At 30.5% G+C, this 15,410-nt stretch overlaps 1 protein-coding gene across 3 annotated transcripts in view; it reads right to left on the reverse strand.

Moving 5' to 3' along the window:
* LOC113509749 (uncharacterized) overlaps positions 1-15,410 on the reverse strand; it is a 159,077-nt gene that overhangs the window by 48,066 nt on the left and 95,601 nt on the right. The window lies entirely within an intron of this gene.

Genomic DNA, 15,410 nt, shown 5'->3' on the forward strand with positions numbered 1-15,410 from the left:
AATAACTAAACATATGTCTCCCCCTTGGAGGGTTTTGCCAGTAATTGCTACACTTGGTATAAGCGGGTTGGCAACCGCAGTTCGGCTTTGGCGACGTTTTAAAAGGGACGCTGCCGCCCATCCGTTGATCATTAAGTTCCCTTAGTCGCCTCTTACGACACCCACGGATAAGGAAGGGGTGGCCCATTCTATGACGGGACCACACGACTTGCTCTAGTATTGGTTATTATTAATTTATTACGATTGAAGTGCTGTTTTTGTAGTAACAAATGCTTAAATTATTTACGTTGTTATTGAACTTCTCTGGCCTTGTGGTACAAAGGTCAGTTGAGAAATAAGTTCTATTTAAAGTTCTGTTTCTAGACTAAGTAAAAATATATTTCACACTATCACAACACTATACTATACAGCCGTATCCTGCGGCACCGCCCGCGTGGATCAGTACATAAAGTATCCTATGTACTAAGTTAGGATAAAGCCTATCTGTATACCAAATTTCATTCAAAAATGTCATTCGTTTCAGCATGAAAAACTAACAAACAGCCAACTATTCATTCATTATTACAAACTTTCACATTTATAGTATTAATAAGATTCTTCAGTACCTTATGAATTTATTTGTATTCGCGGCTTTGCCCGCTTGAATTAAGATGATGTATACGTGTTAATTAGCGTCCCTCTTAAAACATTTCTAAAAGCCTAACTGCGGTTGTCATACTGCTTGCCAAGCGTGGCAACTACTAACAAAACCCCCCTTATGGGAAAGGCTTATGTTGAGCAGTGGACAGTTGACGGCTGAAATTTTGAATACTTGTTAATATTAGAATATTATTATAACCGATTACTGCCAAATTTGATTTGCAAAAAAAAAAAAACATCCAAATACTTGTGTGAAATGTGAAAAAGACTCCATTTTCCGCGCTTAGCCTCTCACTTTTGGTAAATATAATAGATAGCCTAAAGGCATTTAATAATACGTAATAATACACTTATATAAACTATATTTATATATATTTCCCCTGATATATTATTATGTAAGTATAATAGACCTAAATACATATATATTTATATATATTTAACTATCCAGTGCTTCTAATAAAATGCGCTCAAACTTTATATGCGTTATAATACAATTCTTTATATGCAAAATACAAGGGGAAAACCCGATGTAAACCACTAGCATTGGGATTTTCAAATACCCTTATATATATATATATAAATATATATATATATATATATATATATATATATATATATATAAAAAGCCTCTCACTTGGGCCATTGTGCGTCATCCAAATACTTTCCAATCATTCACATAATTGTAACATTTAATAGGAAAATATATAAAACATATTATCGTTTTTTATGATGTAGAAAATTACATAAACGCCAAAGCCTGGTGTCGTTCCACCGTGAATATCTGTAACCATAGAATGTTTTGGCATTTTCTCTTTGGCTGAGGTAATATGTAAGTAAGTACATAGATTACTATATACACGTATGTAGCAGTAAATTCGCCTTTTGTGTATCGCCTCGTACGTACAGTGTAATGTCGTTTCGCTTGGTTGACTGCCCGCGGTAAATATAAAATATTCCATGTCGTAAATGGATTGTAACTTGACACATACACAGTGTGGTCGTGTTTCAATAATAATGTAAACAATTGAATAATTGACCCGAGCATAGACAGTTCGCCGTAGTCCAATAATAGTACAAATAGAAAATTGATTATATAATTGAGTGTACCTTATTGTACTGTGTAGGAGTCTTTGCCTACCCTAGTAGGATGTTTTCCCTTTAGGTTGAAATTTTCTAAAATCCTTTCTGAGTGAATATTTACGTTTTATATTTAAAGATTATTAGATATTTAAAATGACAAAAATTGTTATTTTGATGTAAAAACTAAAGTATTGAATTGATTTTAATTAAAATTATATGTGACCAATCTCTAAGTAATATCCTTTCAGACAAAAAAAAAAGAAATTTCAAATTAATTTAAAACTATGAGTTAACAAACATAAAAAAAAATACAACCGAATTGAAAACTTCTAACATTTTAAAGACGATTGAAAATAAACCTATTTTATTTTTTGTTCAATGTACTGGGTTTGGATTCCGAAGCACTTGCGGTTGCGCTTTTGGTGTACGCTCGCATATGCCAAGGTTTGCAGTCGATTAGGTTATTATATGGGTAAAGAATTTGGGCTTCATCATAAACAGCTTTCTAGATTTAGTACGAGTCGTTTTGACTGTATTATTAGTTACTAATGCAGTCAAAGCTACTAACTAGTCAGGACAGAAAATTTTAGCAGTATTGAATTCGACTTGTTACTAATTTAATTTTTCTGTGATAATTTCAACAAAACTAGTTTACTTTTACAACGGACTTCAAAAAGAAGGAAATTTTCAATTTGATGGGTTTTTTTTACGTACCTATATATGTTTATAACTGATGTTAGAGTTGTAAACCGATTTGGAAAATTGTTTTTTTTTTATCTGAAAGAATATACTTTCAGATAGGTTACATAAAAATTTTATCGAAATCGGATCAGTAATTTAGTTTTTAAATCAAAATAAATGATTTTGCCACGATTGATGCCTGTTTTTTTATGTCACAAAATCTTACATTTTTACATTATGTTACTACGACTACTTACTTACATACATGATACATAATTAAACAAGAAAAAAATACAAGCGAATAGAAAAGCACCTTCTTTTTGAAAGTCGGTTAATTTCAATAAATCTTAACACGAATCCAATCTGCGATCGATGTACAAATGCAGTGAAAATTTTTATTATGCCCATCAATGGTTATCTGCGACAAATTTATTTTCACGCCAAAAATAAAACAAAACGGCATTAATTACATATTGCATATTATTTTTTATATATTATTACATGAAGCTTATAAAATCAAAGATAGTTCAATCCAAGTATGACAAATGATTAGGAAACTTAAAATTTTGTCAGGGATATGGAACGGTATTCTATATATTAAAGCAGATTGAAAAAAAAATATATTAGTAAAAATTTGAATTTTAATTAATAGAACTCCCTCTATATTTGAGTACAGAGTGAAAATGAAATCGATTTTATGGGGTTCAGTTGTCTTTTTTTTTATACAACTTAGAATGGCAAACAAGCTGACGGCCCATTGATGGAAAATGGTAACCGTCGCCTACAGACATGAGCAGTACCATGGACATAACAGAGTATACTGTTTCGCCCATGATACCCCTTTTAATTTTATAGGCATCATAAATAGATATATTGTGGATAAAACTACCAAAAATGTAATTAATGCTTTGTCATGTTGTCATATATATGTTAGACGACTGTGATTAATTCAGAGTGTTTCAGTTTGTTCAGTGACGTGTTACGTCAATATACCGTTGTCACGCATGTTATAATGTCCACCCTAACAAGCTGGGTGCAGTCCCACATTAGGACCCCATTATTCTAGCCTCTTCCGTGTTCACTAAACGAGATTGGTAGATTTATATTATGTTATTTCGTTTAGTTCCGCCACTCAACTCGGAATGAGAAGGGTTTGTTGGTAATGCGGACTATCAGTCACATTGCTAGCAATATATCCTATAAAGCCGACCTTCACGTGGTTTCCCTTGGAAACCATCGTGTTAAATTCTACGTGTATTCATCACGATGGGCTAACTGACTACCCTTTTCTTTCTCACCTATCATCATTTATACCAGAGGGAGACTTTGTACTAAAGTCGATTGCTTGGGTACCTCTGTCCCATTCGTATTTCAACCGTGAAGCAGTTGTGTTTGCATGGCTGTATTTCGGTTTGAAGGGTGAGATATGGCGTGAATTTACTGGGTACAGAGGAATAACACCTGAGTTCTCAGGAATGGTAACGCATGGGGGTATCACGGGCGAAACAGTATACTCTGTTATGTCCATGGTACTGCTCATGTCTATAGGCGACGGTTACCACTTTACATCAGGTGGGCCGTCAGCTTGTTTGCCATTCTAAGTTATATAAAAAAAAAATCTCTCACTGGTGCCCCGCCAGCGTATGCTGTTAATGTAGGCGCGGTTATCACTCTATTGTCACTCATTAAAATAAACTCTAAATTCTAGATGCCATTTTACATGTTTTACTTAAAGGTTATAAATTTATAAATTAAATGAAAAAAGATGTTGAACCAAGCAAACTTAATGTAGACTAGATTTTGTCTGTTACTTCCTACATATAGATTTCTAAAGTAGGAAAACCAAAATCATTTCTAAATGGAGAATCAAGATAAAACATACACCAGTTAAATTAAATTAGTTAAACTAGATCTTCAGGAACACACATATGAAAATTTTATCCAATTTGGGGCGGTAGTTTTTGTGTGATGCTGAAACAACGTTACTAAAAATTATTATTTATGCCTCTACTGGGCTTGTTAATACCCTCATATTATTTTTTCTTAAATATCTCTCATATACAGATGTCGTCTACTTATAATTTTATCACATTAGTAAGAAAAATTATATTGCATATTTTTAATGGCAATTTATTACTCTAATCAAATCATATGATTCAAGAACTCTATGCAATGAAATATATTAACATGAATGCGAAACACCAGGTTTGTCACGCGTGCGTTGCCGACTCTTAAGAAACCTTAATGCACTTTTTGAAAAAACCCACGCTGTAATCTCTAGGGAAAACTAAGAGTATACAGAGACACAACAAATTTGCGTACAAAGTCGTGACTAAAGTTAATAAGTAAAATTAATTATAAGTTGCACGTGAATTATTCTATCTTCCATAAATTATACAGGTCATAAAATAAATTTATGCATTATTTTATTTATTTATTTATATATACAAATTTTATTCATTCTATACAACATAATAGATACAAAGAAAAGTACGAATATATATATAAAGATATATAAAAAGGAATTGTTTTTCCGTCTGCAGATACCAGAGAGGGACGGTATTCGAGACGTATCAATTGAAAGGTTACAGTACGTCTCTATCCCGTATCTATCATCTCGCTGTAACGCTTTGGAGATGTGAAATTCCATTACGTCCCAGCTTTACAGCCATGTGGGAATTTAGATTACTTTAGGTGTTTTACATAATTCTTCACGCAATAAAGTACATATTTATATTTCAAATTAGCGGTGCGCAAATCCGAATGATTTTGTTATTCGAATAATTAGTAATTACTAATTTTGTAATTCGACTACTAAATTAGTAATGTAGTAATTTTCGTATCCGAATGATTTTCCTAATTAGTAATTCAATCTAAACCAATTAAAAATAAAGTCCTTTCCCTGTATCCATTATCTTAACAATATGTGGCACTAAATAGACAACAAAAAAAAAAAAAAAGAAAAGAAAATAACTACATATCTTAAAATTAGCAAAAACTCTAGTCAAATCTAGTTTCAACGGTTGACTATATTCGTACCTACTCGCACATAAACAACTGCTACTGAATGCTTTTAGCGATTAGTAGTCGAATTAATAAAATTAGTACTCATGTTAGTAAATTCGCGCATCGCTATTTCAATTACTGTATTGTATATATCTATCTACTACGATTGACATTAACTATGCTATACATAGTGAAATAATAATAATTATGGGATCAGATTCAATGATGGGTTCTAGTAATAAAATTGAATATTCTTATATATTAATAAATACTTATAGTAAATATTAAAAAAAAAACATATTTTCGGCAGTCAAATAATATTAAAAAAAATATTGAAGAAAAAAAATTATATCAATTTTACAAGCCAGTAAACACAAATATGCCTTAAACTTTATTTATTTATTTAATATTCATTGCTAGTTTATACATTTATTTATTAACCCTTTATTGCACTACTTAAAGTATAATACAAAATATATATATTACACTTATGAAGAACACAAGGCGGTATTACCATTAAATCAATTTCTTTCAGACAACCTTTGGGTTAAGGAAAAAAAAGATCAAAGCTATCTGGCGCAAGAAGTATATATAACAAAAAAAACACTCAGGTTAATATTTTTTCAGCGTATATGTAACTACTATACTATAAGTCTTTTATAAATCAAATTTCTCTCTAGATATGTGACATAAATTAAACAATAAATAAATATAACAATAAATTATGACAATAAATTTTAAATAAACAAACAAATACATAATCATTATTTCAGTAACCTTTTCAACAATGTCATTATGACAAAAAAAAACTAGTGTTTACATATAACACGTTACTATTCATAATATACGATTCATAATAAACACACGACCGTCAAAAATTTGAATGTATCCATGGCGTCCGGCAGTACGTCTTCGACCGTTTGCCACCGAATTTATTTTCCCACGCTAACACTCCAGGAATAAACTGGCCTGGCGGCTATTGCAACGAAATAAATCAGATAGCACTGAAAATATCTTAGACTAAAGCTTTGTACATATTATGCAGGTACAACGAAAATAGTTCAATATCGTCTAAATATATATATATAATATATAGTCTAAATGCTAGAGACGGTTGTTTTGTATATAATTATACAGGCGGTACAAAAGTAGATCAATATAAGTAAATGATAATAGTGTAATTTATTATTTATCATATTATTTTTATACCATAAATGTTATGTTTTATATACAAACACTATAGACACTTTCTTATATCTCCTTTCAGATTCTCAAAGTTGACTGGAAAAAATCCATTTAAGGTATAAGTCAGCCTGTATACATATAATATCTATATTAAAAGTGAAAGTTTAAAAGTATATAAATAAATAATTTTATGATAAGGGATATTAGTTTGTATTAGACTAACGATTCGCCCCAGCTTTGCACGTGTTGATAGATAGAAAATTACAATTTTTTTTAATACAATACAGCTTATGCCACTTGCTAATAATGTATCTTTCTATAGGTGAAAGAATTTTAAAATCAGTTGTGTATTTTTTGAGTTTATTCATTACAAGCAAAATAAAAAAAGAAATATTTATTGTTTAAATAAACTTTTTAAGCATTTACGAATAGAATTCATTATCAGCCAAGAAGAACGTGCAAAAACTCGGCTGTTGCTTTTTTCAAAAAGTTTAATTATAAAAAAATTCTAGTTTTTTCTTATTTTAATATTAATTTAGATAGTTTAAACAACACAATTAAATGATATATTTATATTTTATGTTAAATACAATTATTTTTTAAATTTATAAACTGGAGAAGATCGGTTCATGAAAGTGAAAAAAACAATCGAACGATATACTTAAAAAATCTACTGTTTTACGCTATGTTAGTCTTGATCGCTGATATATGCGATACGGAAGAGTTTATGAAATAAGTCTGATATAAAGAGAAAACTATTTATTTTATTATTATCTTATATATAAAATTCTCGTGTCACGGTGTTTGTTACCAAACTTCTCCGAAACGGCTTCACCGATTTTTATGAAATTTTGTGTGCATATTGGGTAGGTCTGAGAATCGGCCAATATCTATTTTTCATACCTCTCAATGATAAGGGTGACCCTCCCCAAAATTTTTTTTTTATTTTTTTAACAATTTTTCCATTTTTATTTTATTGTGATTTAGCATTGAAAAATACACACAACTTTATATTTTCATCGTTTTACGATCAATCCCTGTCTTTTAATTGCGATTTTTATATTTCGCAATAAGTGGTAAAACAACGTTTACGGGGTCAGCTAGTATTATATGATAACAAGAAGACATATTGGTGTTATACAGTGACAGATCCTAATTGCTAATGTAGTGTTGCCAATATATATAACACAGATAATAAATGACATATGGAACAATTAGAACTAAACTGTTCTTTGTCTCTGCTGTGTCATATTAAAAAAGATTGAACTCTGAAAACTAAACTGGTTACAAGTATAAACAGTCGGGCAACTAAGATTTTACGATTCTGTTAGTTAACACTATGGTCAAACATCAAAAGAGCGTTTAAATTTAGCTGTTTTTAGAAACGACCCGACAATCTTGTTGACCCCTCATAAAACTGCTTTAATTACCAAAATGTAGGGACAATGGCCGTTGCCAACTTGTCAAGATGTCTAAATTTTCTGAATGATTAATATTAAAGCGCAAACGATTTGCATAGAGTTGCTACACAATAAAAAAAGCTTATCTGAGATTAACTAAACGCTCAAAGTTTTGATATTGAAGTCGGGAGGAAATTTTAGGCATGGATAATTTTTTTCGTGATTTTTTAAACAGTAATTTATTAAATGTTATATTAGAGAATAAATAATAAAACTATTAACTAAATCAGTTGCTTCATAAACTTAGTTAACACGTATAAATAAAAATCAAAATACTTTTTGGACGAAGAAAATTTATACACTTTCGATTAAAAAAATAAATAAAAAATTTGATTTAATGTAAACCAATTTTTCTATTCTTTTTTTGATATTGATAAAAATAGTATCGTGTAAATTACACTCAAAAAACCATACTGAATTTCTTACAACACCATTTTTCAAGTGGGTTAAAAATTATAAATCTCTTTTCACCTTATCATTAGGGTATGTACGTATAATATTTGTGACAAATACCGAAGTCTCTTATACTAGGATTAGGTTATGTATTTTACACACGAATCTCTAAAAAAATCTGTAATCTATTTCTTAATTTCAAGACATGAGATAAATTGGAGTATTAAAGAAAATCCTACTTTATTATTCGACATTAAATTTCAACTTTCTGATGGAAATACTAAAATTAGATCCAGATTATGAATTATTTTAAATTATTAGATCCATTTTTTTTTGTAATGGCTTCTTCAATGATCTGTCATTACTTGGAATGTGAGCATCTTTGTATATACATAATTATATAGGGTATTTATTTATTTAAAGGAACACCAACAACATATTGCATTATAACACATATAACAAACATTAAATTTAACAACAATAACACAACACATAAAACAAACATAAAATATAATACAAACAATATAATATAATAATAATAATATAATATTAATGCACATGCCTATTAAAGGTATTTACAGTATTTACTATAACATAATTATACAGTATGAAATATATATAAGGTATTATAATGTCCTCTGTCATATTAATGAGGATGTGACTTTATTAATCATATTGTCACAAATGCAAAATAGCATATCATAAAATAATAACTCTCGAAAATCAGGCGGCTTCTTATAGATTTATTTTAATTTTCCCATCCCTCTTCTTGATCTCTATTGGTCTATTATACTTTATTCGACTATTATGACATCCTAGAAATGCAAAGGAGTGGTATCATTATTTTCTCTTTCCATTGTATATGCAAGTGGCCCAGAATAATTATTCATAGATGAGGCCCATGTTTCGTAATGGGCAATGAATGACTGAAACAATGATGACTTCGTTATAACACTGAGAGAACTATCAGATTATGTTATAACGTACTAAATATATTTTTTTATTTAAAGCAAACACAGCTTTAACAACATATATGACAGTTACACTTTTAAATAATTTATAATCCAATAAATATTGTACAGATACTTAATACAATGGAAGGAGATACGCAAAAAGGAAACAATTCTATTGAGAATTATAGCAAACATACCAAAATTTGCATAACCAAGTGAAATAAAATTAATTGACAGATTTAAGTACATATATAATTTAGATAGATAATAAACAACTTAAAAAAATATAATAATGGATTATTGAAGTTTTACATAGATAGCAAACCCAATAATAGATTACCACGTAAGAACATTTATGTGTTGTGGACAACGTTATATTTGAGGGTTAAATTAGATAGATTATATACCCTTGATATTGTGGGTGGTCATGGGCGGCGGTAGTCACTTACCATCAGGTGAGCCGCATGCTCGTTTGCCCCTGTGTTGTAAAAAAAAATATAGATAGAGCATCCAATCTCAAAGACGGACCAATTTTTTGTCAGCTAATTGTCAAATTAGCTGATTCGGTTTTTTATTAGTGTTCTGTATACTTAGGCACACAATTTATCTTAACGTATCTGTATTTAATTATTTAATAAATAAAATTAGTATTTACGTATTAAAAAATTGCAAAAATTATAAAACAAAATTTATTGTTACGCATGTAACAGGCTCTTATTAAGAAACGATTATAGGATTAAACGATACTCGTGTGTACCTATCTGTCACATTGTGTTGTAACACTATTTGAAAAGGATTTGGATGAATTCCACCTACATGTCTTTGTACTCGATGCCAGCTACCAGACCGTTTTATTGTATTTAATTGTACAAGTCTAATTCACTAATCATTTATTTCAACACGTCTAAATAATACGAATGGTCTTATAGAAGTTTCTAGCACGAAAATAAAATCAGTCAACTAAACGACTTAGGTAAATCGCTTTTTACTAGTATTTAATGTTTGGTAACCAAAGTTTATCCAGATAAAAAAGAAAAAAAACTTTATTGCGCGAGTAGTTAGGTAAATTTTAGTAACCACTCATTATTAATTTATATTTTTCACTACACAATGCTCAATCTATACTTTAAAGTCCAATAGATGGAGAAAATATCATCACAGTATAAAGAACTATCATTATATTTTCCATACCTGATATTATATAAAAAAAAAAATCTAAATTTGAATTTAGAATGACAGAACGGACAGAACGGAAAACAGTGCATCCGTTACACAAAGAGCCAGATCTTTTGATAGTACACCGCGTCGAATGGCAAAGTATCGCTCAACATCAACAATTACAAATAGCCATCTAATATCAACTACAATAAGGTTAAAAATTGTAATCCGTAGATATTGCGTGAGTTTGCACTCGCGTGGCCTCATTCTTTACATTCTTTTGGTAATTCCCTTGAGAACAAGTCCTAGATAATTACCAAAATCATTTTCTTTGTAGACTCTTGCACTCTATAAATAATCTACGTACATGTTTCCCTTTAAACTCAATCTTGCTGATTACTCTGTTTGAGTTATAGATTGTTTAATTTGCTCTACTAATACAGTTAATTGTCTGTTAAATAGTAATATTTATTTATTTTTATGTTTATTTATTTAATTTATTATTTTTATATTAGTCTATTTATATGTTTATAATATATGAATATATTAAGTATTACTTTCTATATTTCCTCAATTCAATAATGCACCGCCTACTTATTTGTCGGTTTACCCAATGTTTGAATGGTAGAGAACACGTACGCCATACGTACATAGTTTCACCGTGCATACATACATAGTTAAACTTTAATTTAAATAAATAAATAAATAAAAATTTCATAGGCCTAGATTTATTAGATTTTTTCATTTGTCCGCCAGTATCAAATTCTAATAATATAATAATGTCTAAAACTTTGTAATGTAATTAACACATAGGACCATATTTATTCTTATTCATGCAGGAAAACCCACAGGTTTCAACTAGCTAATAAATACTTGCAAAAGTATGTAAAAAAACAGTATTTGTTTTTTAAGGGAGATGATGTCCACCTACGAGAAAAATGGCGCCAAGAGACTGAGAAAGATCGCTTCGAGCATTGGAACAGTGCACGAGACGCATTTAAATAATTCAAGATTAAATTTTACTAAAATAAAAAAAAGCCGACTTCAATTGTGGCAACATAAGTTATTTTTATTTAAAATCAACCACAAACCAATTTTTATAAAATTTCTATGAAAACAATCTGAATGTGCATTTATCCTTTTAGATAGTAAATAACCTTAGATTATAGTCTCCATACAAATGCTTCGAGAAAAGCGGGTCAACTTTTTCATACAATTTTGCATGATAAACAGTTATGAGTGGTTCCTTTATAACTTCTATATTTATTTTGTCTTATAATTTCTGCATCTTTTTAATGCGTAAAAACTCATTTTATTTATTAAATAATATGTCAAGATACATCGTATGCATAAGTATAAACACTATTAAAAAAAGAATCAGCTAATTTGACAATTAGGTGACAAAAAGTTAACCCGTTTATGAGGTTCGATGCCTCGATCTATATAATCTAAGTAAATAACCCAATTTGGTTTGAAAATTACTGAGTTGTAAGGTAACAAACATAAAACATAAAAAAATACAACCGAATTAAGAACCTCCTTTTTTGGAGTCGGTTGAAATTATTTTTTTTACAACACAGGGGGCAAAGTGCATGCAGCTCACCTGATGGTAAGTGACTACCGCCACCCAATATCCGCCCACCATAATCAGCCACAATACCAACAGCATTGCAGGTGTGCTGCCGGCCTTTTAAAAATTTATTTAAGGGAGGACGTGGTTTTATTTGAAGTGGTCCTTGAGTTAAGCACAGTAAGCAATACAAGCGTAACATAATGGATGGATAGGTATTCTGCGGATGTCACACATCAATCTTGGGGTACGACTTTGACATCAAGTGTTTCAAATATTAATACTTATATATGTTGGATTTTTTCTTTGAAGACAAAAAGAAAGTTCGCTATTTAACTCCACCTCTTGCATTTGTTTTCTGCATTTGTTCAATGAATAATTTTTAATTCAAAAAGTTTTTATATCTTAGATTTAATTAGAAAGATTTATATGTATATCACAGTATAAATTGATTTATCTTTCACGATGATCCCATAGTGTTTTTATAATATTTGGAGTTAAAAAAAGGTGAAATAACATTGGGAATACTTACAAAGTGATACTTTTTTAAGTGACTTAAAAAGGAGGCATGTTACCGAGCTAATTTTGATAATTTTTTTTTCAAAACTCACACAGTAGTAAACCTTTTATTGCTGTTTTATTCCCATAATATAAGAGTACTCTGCGAGGTCCATGGGGCTGTTCAATGGAGTGCGTTTAACACTAGCCATCCACTTTTATGTTATTCTAAGTTGCATAAAAAATATTAATTAAATTTAAATGATCTATTTAAATTTTCTAACTTAATTTATTATTTACATTTATCAAGTAATAAAACGGTAGTTACGTACTTAGTACTTATGTCATATTTACTAACCGTGTAGATCTAGAGCTAGGAAATATATTGTTCCTAATACTCATAATGTCTGGTAATATCAGTGGGGCGATGACTTTAGACATCTTTAAACTTTAGACCCAGAGGAAGACTTTGTACAAAAGTCGTTTGCTTGGGTACCTCTGTCCCATTCGTGTTTCAACCGTGAAGCAGTTGTGTTTGCATGGCTGTGTTTCGGTTTGAAGGGTGGGATATGACATGAATTTACAGGGTACAGAGGAATAACACCTGAGTCCTCAAGAATAGCAACGCATGGGAGGTATCATGGGCGAAACAGTATACTCTGTTATGTCCATAGTACTGCTCATGTCTATAGGCGACGGTTACCACTTTCCAACAGATGGGCCGTCAGCTTGTTTGCCATTCTAAGTTGTATAAAAAAAAAGACAAAAAAGATAGTTCGCATTTTCCCTAGGGTGTCGTTTTTATCTATAAATCCTATTATACTTTTACTAATGGTATGTACTAATGTAGGACACAAAAAGTTATAGACAGACATATGTTTTATTACTACAGACTTATCATTATCATCATTTTAGCCATTATCCGTTTACTGCTGGAAATAGCCCTCCCCATAGACTGTCACAAGGAATGGTTTTTTTTATACAACTTAGAATGGCAAACAAGCTGACAGCTCACCTGATGGAGAGTGGTAATCGTCTGAGCCCCCTGTATCCATTTATGACTCCCTGCAATGCATTTGTGGTCATCACTTCATCTAGTGAAGGGAGAGGGGTCATCATACACTGCGTTTGCCCGTACGGGGTTACCATTCAAGAACCTTTCTTTCCCATCGGTTGTTGGTTTTTCAAACTATGTGACCAGCTCATATTATGTTACAGACTTATATTGAACATGAACTTGAGAGGTGCTTAGCGATAAAAAATTGTAGAACTTAAATATTATATTTACTTCTTAAAGTTTTATATATCTGCATACAAGATTTTTTATAATTTGAAAATAGAACAGCATCCTTACATCCCAATATCTATATTTATTGGCGGAGTACCAGTGAAGGATTATAGGAGAGGATGAAGCCAAATCAGCTGTCCTATCATCACTTACCATCAGATGGGCCGTATGCTTGTTTGCCACCTCAGTGGTAAAAAAAATGATGAATTCACCTAGATTAAACTATGATGTTTTCTAGAGGGGCTCGTGAAAGCCAACCTGACAGGGTATACTACTAACAATGGAGCTCTTAGATCCCATTAATATCAATTCCTCCCTACATTAAGGTTAAGGTTTTATTAATGGGTGAAAATGAAATTGTAAACCCACCTGTGCTATCGGTATACGCTAGCGCGGCATCAGTGATAGATGATAGGTAAGAATGAAAGCAGGTCAGTTAGCGCGAAGAATTCCACGAGAATTAACCATGGTGGTTTTTAGGGGGAACCGCGTGGAGGTTGACTTGATAGGGTATATAGCTAGCAATGGGACTGTTAGGCCCCATTTATATTGATTACTTTCTCCCTACATATGAGGTTACTAGTAATAGGTATTCAAATTCCATCAAAAATAAATGAAAGTATGTATTTATGAAACTGAATAATTTGCCCTAAAGAGCATAATCAAAATCTTATCTCGAATTTTTTTTTTGTTAACCTTTTATATCAAGTCATTCATATATCAGTACAAAATTTCTAAAATTGTTTTGATATTTCTACTAGTGTACTCACTGAAGAAACTTGTTCAGTTTTATAAAAGCGATCCCGTGATTCGATTTGATATATGTATCGAAATCATTAGCATAATTTGAAGTTAATGTTTTTAATCACCAGACCAGTGAATTTGTATATAAAATACATCGATCGAAAATTTCAAAAATTTAAAGCTTTTATAATTTTACTTCTGAACACGTGTTATTTTATTGAAAATTGAATATATTTGGCCTATGTTTTTTTTTTGGATAAAGTTATTCCCTATTAAAACCATAAAAAAAGCTAATAGTTTTTATTTTACCCTGTACAGACATTTCGTAGATAACTTGAAGAAAAAAGTATCATAGATAAGTAAGCTTTTCGATAGCAACTATGGGTTTCAGATTAAGGAATATCTCCATTGTCCGGATTGTATCGAGAGTCAACAGCCTATCTCACTTGACCCTTGAGATAGGGATAGTGAGCGCAAATATCTGTGATTTTTCCCATTTAAGAAAAAGATCGCTAATAGAACGTAGGTATACATTCATAGTTTTACACGACGGCGGTATTTAAATTTTACATATTTAAATGATATAAATACCCAATAGATATAGAAATGTTATTAAAATATAAAAGTAATATAACAATAAATTAATTTATTGTGTGAATTAAAATTTATTTGTAAATAATTGCAATGCTAACTCATCGTTCCATTTTTAAACTTAGTATGTACTTATCGACTAATACCTCATTTTTTAATCAGTA

The sequence above is a fragment of the Galleria mellonella genome, unplaced genomic scaffold (assembly GCF_026898425.1).
Source record: "Galleria mellonella isolate WM207_F2 unplaced genomic scaffold, CSIRO_AGI_GalMel_v1 utg57, whole genome shotgun sequence".
In the NCBI taxonomy this organism is placed as follows: Eukaryota; Metazoa; Arthropoda; class Insecta; order Lepidoptera; family Pyralidae; genus Galleria; species Galleria mellonella.